Source organism: Leuciscus leuciscus (assembly GCF_965113295.1).
Source record: "Leuciscus leuciscus genome assembly, chromosome: 11".
Taxonomy (NCBI): Eukaryota; Metazoa; Chordata; class Actinopteri; order Cypriniformes; family Leuciscidae; genus Leuciscus; species Leuciscus leuciscus.
The window spans coordinates 22054211-22062430 of record NC_138735.1 but is presented as its reverse complement, the minus strand read 5'-3'; positions in this window follow the sequence as shown (position 1 = coordinate 22062430).

Here is an 8220-nt window from a genome sequence, read left to right as displayed (position 1 = left end):
GTTTGGATATCTGTTCTTATCCTTTGCCCACCATCAAAACACCAGTCACATGACTGTTTGTTTGTCACAAAGCAAAGTTTCCGTTTGTGGTAAGCTGGGAGCATCACGGCCTCAGAAGGGTCATGACAGAAATTATTGAACACAGGTTGAGTGACAGAGGGAGCTGGCTCAGGGATCAAGCAGATGTTGCAATCATAAAGAAATACACAAGTCCTGAATTAAATATGAGGCCTTAAGGCACAGAAATCACAGACCTGAAAAGACATGGATTATTGCTGTTCTACTGGCTTTTTCGATGCAACAGGACCATAGATTGATTGTAGAGCGTCACAAATGCAAGGAAATCCCTGTGAACATAAACGCATTGGATTATACAGTATGAAATAACTGTAGTTATGTCTAATGCCGTCATCTCTTAATGTGTCAGTCTTGAAGAACACTTCATTTCTGGCGAGTAGACAGCTGTTCTTAACATATTGCAAATTCATTATTCAAATGGCTGGGATCCCTGAACAGCCCCTTTTATGTCAAAGGGTTTTAAAGCATTTACTTTGCATGCACAGAGATGAAATTTGTAAAAAGGCAAAGAACTTGACAGAATCTCCTCAGAACATGATTTTACCAGGAAATGATTTGTTAACCAATCATTCCTCTATGTTGCAACATGTTTGAAGAGACCGTGTTGTGGGATCTGTGAATATTTTACAGTAAATCTGCTGGGTGATTCCAGAGTATTTCATAAAAACAGATAAATGCCAACATTTTATTCAAATATAGCCATAAAGTCTTTACAGAAACAATAACTTTATTTAATCCTACTTCTTTTTTTCACGAAAGGTTAAATCATTTACTCTTACACTTTTTAATTTAACTGATTTTTTTATTTCTTAATAAATGTATAAAAAAACAATGTATAAAAATATAAATTAATGGTGATTAAAACAACATTGGATCACATTGACTTTCATTTTATGGACCAAAAACACAACAACAACAACAACAACACAAATTTCTTATTTGTGACAACTTGAAACAACATGAGAGTAAAGGATGACAGAATTTTTCTTTTTTTTTAAATACCCCTTTTAGTGCATTAATTAAAGAAACAAGCAAACAACAAAACCATAGTGAGTCATAAAAAATAGAAATTAATATAGTAAAAAAATAAGGAAGAGCTCAGCCTTATACACACATTTTTTTTTCATAGAAACGTAAAGTCCATACTAGTGTCATTTAGTGGATTTACAATATATGTCAACTGTGTTATTGATATCAAGACAAAATTACCAAATCTGCAAATATATGTATGCCAATATGAAGCTTTTTTACATCTGGTTAATGTTTCAGACTGATTAAAGTTTTATCGCTTTCCTCGTAATGGGACCTTTTAGTAAAGCTGACATTTGCATGATCATTTCGCATGCCAAAATACAATTCTCTCAATGGTACTCTTCCATTTAGCGAACAATACAAGCGTGGCAGTGATTCTCAACCAGGCCTCAGCAAACTGGCCATTTAAATGAATATATTGTTATTATAATGGCTATTAATAATATTTTGTGAAGATTAGACAAGAAAATACTATTTCAGTCTTTCTACCTCAAAATTTCACATTTAATTCAATGTGTTATTTGCTGTTTTTTTATTATTATTTGGGTTTACTAGCAATTTATGAGTAAAAAATGTTTTTTAGTGTAGATAATATAATTGAATTGCTAAAAAACATACAATCAAGATGTAAACGGAATTTATATTTCTTTTTTTTTTTGTTCCCTAACTAACTTTTTTGAACCAAGTTCTTGAAATGTCTGGAATCACAAAGTGAATTATTATTTATAAATCGACACTTCTAATAATAAAAAAAAGCAGCTTTGTTATAATTACATCAGAAATCCCAGAGGGAATATTTGATCTTATTTTGGGAGGCATTGAATATCGTGTTGGACAACAGGGGGCTTTCGAGTCAAAAAGGTTGAGAACTACTGGTCTATTTGCAAGACTATTTGACTCTACATTTAGAGTCAGTGGCCTTTTGCCAACGTGGCCAGTGAACTCTGCCTCCATATCAGTTAAACATTGTCAACAATGTCAGGGTCTGAACCAGATGGGTGATGTAAGAATCGACACACTCCCTGAAATCACATTTGCTTTGCAAAGAAAGGAAGTTACAGAAGAAAACAATGGTGCTGTGAATTCTTGGCAGCGGGTTGAGAGGCGCCATTGACAAAAGCAAATGTGATTAAATTTTACTGGGATGGCTAGAGTCTCCGCGATCATCAGTGAGCTCGGGCTAAAGAGAGATGACAAATAAATTACTCTGCCTCTTTGCCTCTAATGGGACTCGTCACTGTGGGGAAGTATCTTGCACAGAGAGCAAATGACAGAAATGTTCACAGCTAATAGGCTAACAATTTGCCAAAGCATCTCCATCGTTAGGATAGAAATCACAGAGAGGCGAGGTAATCATCTCCTCTAGATGGGCTTTTTCGGAAAACCACAGCATTGTTGGGATTGAAATTTTGAATTATGACATGCTGACATTTAGTGAAGACACTGAAAAGTCTGAAAAGAAATATGATATTTCCGTCCTCTCGCATTTGTAACCAAAGAGCAAACCTCTGAATATGTGTCTGTCCGAGCCGGTCTATGTTTTGGAGTGTTATTGCATGTAGGCAGTGTCTGGGAAAGGAGTCTAACTTGCGTCTCTGTGTGGACAGACCCCTGGGGAGTGACATTTTCCACAGGAGGACGCAGGGCAGCCGTGTGACTGTTTGACTCCCTCAGTAGTCAAGCACCACATCTAATGCCACACACCTCTTCCACTCAGTCAACATGCTCTCAGCTGACACTTCACTGAGCACAAATCGCTTCTGCCAAGGGTTTGTTTAAAATGTTACCTGAGCATGATGGGTAGACCGGGTCTCAATAATGGGTGAGAAAATAATTCTCTTAAAAAAGTTTTTTTTAGAATTGTAATGTTCAGACTTTACAGGTTATAGTTTCTTCAATGGGAATTTTTGGCTTAGCAGACAGTCTCTTAAAACAAGTTTCTACGGAGCCCCTAAAGGGACATGGTGATGGAAAAAATAGGAGATGGGAGAAAAAAATATATTTCGCTCACAAAAGTTTTGAAACACTTTGCAAGCGATATTTACATTTTTAAAAGTGATTTTAAGCTTTAAATATATATATATATATATATATTTTTTTTAAGAATGTTTATTTATTTATTTAACCACATATAAATGGTAAAAAAAAAAAAATGGTTAAACGTGATGTCTCACACACTATATGCCCCTGGTAAACAAGTACACTTTCTTTTTGTATGTGGTAGAAATGAAACGACAACTGTGGGACAATTAAAAAAAATATATACAATCCCTTTTACACAGTTTTAATTTAAGACAGTTTTAATATGACCTTCATATAACCCAAAAGAATAAAATAAAAATACATTTATTTTTTTGTATAATATTTTATACAACTGTAGTTTCAATCCAAATGGTGATTTTAACAACTGTTTGTCCGTGTGAGAAAGCAACCGTGAAGAAATCGGTGTGTGTTTTAGTGTGTCTTATAAGGTTAACAGCGGTGTGTAAATTCCTGGGCAGCATGAGATATAGACTTGTGATCCTCTGATCTCTGATTATGTCTGAGCCTGTAAATATCATGTGATTAATCAAGAGGGCTTGTTCTGCACACGGCTTCCTCAGTCACCTTCACAGCTGGGAGACCAGCTCTGCCTTGTTTGCACGGATTTGTTTCAGTCCCGTCTGCCCGCAGCTTATTTCATTTAATAGACCTTAAATCTACTGCGCTCTTTACTGTCTCTGTGTTTCTGTTTTCTCCGGTGGCTTGAGACGCACAATTTATACCACGTCACATGTATTTTGTGCTGTTCTTTTTATGGTATTTATGCACATCACACCTTGAATGTGTCTTCAACCTCTACAACCATGAGGTTTTGTCACAGCACATTTGTTCTGCGTTCCTTTCACAAACACATTCAGAGGTTGTGAACATATAAGGGAAAATGTATTTCTCTTGTTTGCATGTGATAACGGTTCAGCTTGTATGAAAAGTGGTTTTGCGAACAAAAACTTTTGTCATGTTTCATTTTGACAATGTCAGGCTTTTATTATGAAATCAGTGTCTTTTATTTTGAAATTCCCAGGCCTTGTGCTTTGTTTGCTAATTGTTAGCATGTGTATAGGTTGTGTCCTCCTAGGGACGTTTACACAACAACAACGATGTGCCAAAAACTGATTTTTCGCGTACAGACGAACATTGTCAAAAAGATCCCTGTTAACACGGATCCACAAAAAACCTTAAAACGCTGTATTATGCTGCCAGGCAAGTAGTTAGCGAGGTCACAGTTTGTAAAGAAAAACTATATAGACTGAACACGTAATACGCGTGCGCGTGATGTCACAGTGTTCACAAATGGGTGTTTTTGTAGTTTACACAGAGACAATAACATTATCTTTTTCAAAAGTTTGCGTTTTCAGGCCCCCAAAACGCAGTTGTCGTGTAAATGTACGGCAAAAACACACAAAAAAAATCGTTTTTTCCGTCGTGTAAACAACCCTCTAGGCCTGGCTGCCTAGAGAGTGAATGACTAAATAGGCAACAGTTTTGTTTGAAGGTAGGCTACCAACTGTAGAAACTAATAATCTTAAAGAAATTATATATAAAAAAAAAAACATTAAATGTAATGTCAACAATGCTTATTTCTTGGTAGAAATAGAATAATAGGTGGGAAAAATATAGAATTTAGGTCACACTCACGTAGTGACGTAGTTACATGTTACTACTTACTATAGAAATAACAGTAAATTATGTATAATATTACAAGTAACTAACCCTAAACCTAACTGTAACTCTTTAGTAACTCATGTGGTTAATTAATATTACTCAGTACTTATCTGAGTAAGTACAATGTAACTAGAGCACCTTAAAATAAAGTGTAACTGGAATTTGTATTCTCTCAACTGCTAACTCACGCACACAGGATTATGAGATATCGTCAAGAAGGATACATTGATGCTGCCTTGAACAAGTTATGCTTTAGAGCAGATTTTTGAGTAGCACTTTATTTCACAGTCATGTTTCGCATGTACATACTATATGCTTATTGTAGCAATTACAATAAGAGGGTAATAACTAGGTACTTTTCCCGAACCTACACCTAAACCTAATCTTAACCCATGTAGTAACCTTATATTACTCAGTACTTTCTTGGTAAGTACACTGTTAGTACATTTTAAGTGCAAGTACTGTAAAATAAAACCGATTTTTGTTACTTTTTACATATGTAGTTTTTAAACAGAGTGAAGTAGCTTGAAGCCAAGTAACACTAATGTGGCCTTTAAGTCAGAAATGTTGTGCATGTATGACCAAGCAAAGTTGTATTTAAATGTGTGAAATGTCTAGACTAACTACATTTAAGTTGTGATGTTGGAAAGGGCGTGTCGATGTGAAAAATGGGGGCAAAAAAAGTCTGTTGTGAGTGGTAAACAATGATTTGCATTTGCATTTGCATGAATGATTTTTGAGGTTATTTTACTTTTTCATGCTGTATTTCAGCAATATTAAGGCCCGTACACACCGGGACGAATTTCGCGCGCGATATTCGCCGACGTTTAACGCCTCGTGACTAAACAAAGGGCGCCAATGTGAGTGTGCACACCGACGCGAAAAACGCCACGTGTAAAAGCGTAAATTTTTTTTAAACGCCTCGGGTTCGTTTTTTTGGTTTGACGCGCCGCGTCAAAAACTATCCGACCAATGAGATTGGCGCTTTTGCTCACGTGTCTGGAGCTTCTGAAGTTACAGTAAAACACAACTTGGGGGCGCTCAAACACAAAACGGTCTTGCCGAGCACACATACGTAACAGCGAAGAAGATATACGCCAAGTAGCGTCTACACTGCCCATAGACAGACACTGCCGGGAAGAAATGACGAGGAAGATGCAAGGCAAGATGAATGTAGAGCTGCTGGTCTCGTTGGTGTCGGAATAAAGAACTATATGACAAACGCGACAGCGACTACAAAAATCTTGTTAAAAGAGAACTGTTATGGAGTGGTATTGCAGAGTATAGACTGTTATGGAGTGGTATTGTATTTCTGTTTTACATTAAGCGCCATCTAATGTCAGGGAATGAATTTGCATGTTCACTCAGCTCATCGTCAGCGAAAATCGCTTGGGTGTGAACACAAAAAACGCGTTGAAAAACGCTGGCGAATAACGCGCGCCGATATTCGTCCCGGTGTGTACGGGCCTTTATGGTGCTATGTACAAAAGAGCATAAAAGCAACAAATGTAAAGTTAATTACTTGCCTAATGTAAAATAAATGTGATAGAATGTGGTGAATGTGGCTTGAAATGTGGATTTTATTGTCCTCAATTCAGAAGTAGCAGAACATAGTTTTTGTCGATCCTCCATTGTTTTGTTTAGGCTATTTCCGTATTGTTTTTCCAAAATGCATGGCTTATCACAACGAGGAACACCCAACTTGAAAGTAGGAGCTTCCCAGGCACACTCGAAGGCTTGACCTCGGCAAAAGTCTCCTTTCTGCATTTTCAACAGCGTTTGACAAATACCCTGTCATCTCCTACTGCCGTTATCTACCAATTACCCCTTTTCAAACCAGTTCACTTGGAAAACGCAGTCGGATGTCGCGGGTAACTCAACATGGGCTCGAAGAGGGTGAGTGATTCGGCTGATTGCTGAAACCTCAATGATTGTCATTCTAAGATGGTGTAAGGGACATATATGTCAGCTTAATCAAGACATTAAACCTAGCGCCCGTCCGCCAGGATGTCCGCCCTGACCTGTCTGAGAAAATAGTTCTCTAATTGGTTTTGTGTGGTGGTACAGCGTTCCCGTTCCCACCCAACCGTCATCCCCACACACTCCCAGTGCACATCACTGTCAGCAAGCTAGGAAAATCTCCTTAACAAGCTCCACGTTACATAAACACTCCTTTTTTATTGAAGCTTTAAGTGAGACACTCAAGGAGAGGTTGCATTTTCATATCCAAGACAAGGCCAGATGAGTGAACACGGTGGGAAAAACAACAACCGCTAACCTGGGAATGCATCCAAACCTTAGCTATGCTAATTTTGTCAGTATCACAGCTTGACCATGGAAAGATGGAATTAAGTTCTTGAGCAATTTGAAAGGGGCGTGAGGGTGGATGACAGGCCTGGTGAAATATGCCACGCGCTGCCCTTCTTCAGGTTAAGATCAGGGAGAAAATGCAAATTCACTGGATGTGCTTGTAGAGGTCATGAGCCATTCTATTTATCAGCCAACCTCTCGACAATAAACAAATACTACTACCGTTATTGTTTAGACATCATATATGTTATACTTGTGGCATATAGTATTTTTTTCTAATGTTGTTTAACAACAAGGTGCAATTGATAAATCTCATCATAAACAGATTACTTTATGATGTAAGCATTGTACAGTGTTCTTCACTGTAAAAAAAAGTTGCCGTCTTAAATTAAGTGCAATCAACTTGAATGTTTAAGTCATTTCAAGTTAAATTACATTAAACTGACTTAAAAAACGAGTTGAATCTTGTATAACTTATTTTAAAAAGTTTTTTAAAAAGTTAAAAACTTATTTTGATGAGTTAAAGCAATGTAAAAAAACATGTTGTCATAACTTATTGATCATATAATTTTTTACAGTGTAAGAAAATGTATGTTTCTATTTTGAAAATGTTGCAGTGGTGGTTTGTAAGGTCGCTTTTTTAGCTCTGTATATTTACATTATTTACACATACTCATTTACTTTTTTTACATTGTTTACTTATATAATACATTTACACAAGTCAATTTCAAAAAAGTTCATTCGTATACAATTAAGTAAGATATATATTATAGATTTACTTTTTACAGTTTACTTTTTACATATTTTTTTACTTAAATGTAAAAATGTACATGTAGATTTACGGCTGTAAATTTGTTAAAAACTTACTTTATACTCATTTATATATTCTATAATTTATAATTTACTTTATTTAGACATACCCGTTTACTTTTTTACATAAAATGCAAAAATTAAATGAGTATTTATGTACTTATATAATTATTACTTAATTGTATACTTTATACTTTACTGTATTAGTATGCTAGTATCTGTACTGAGGTTTTATATTAACCAGCAGTATATGCTGATAATTAATGATTATATTCAAGCCTTGTG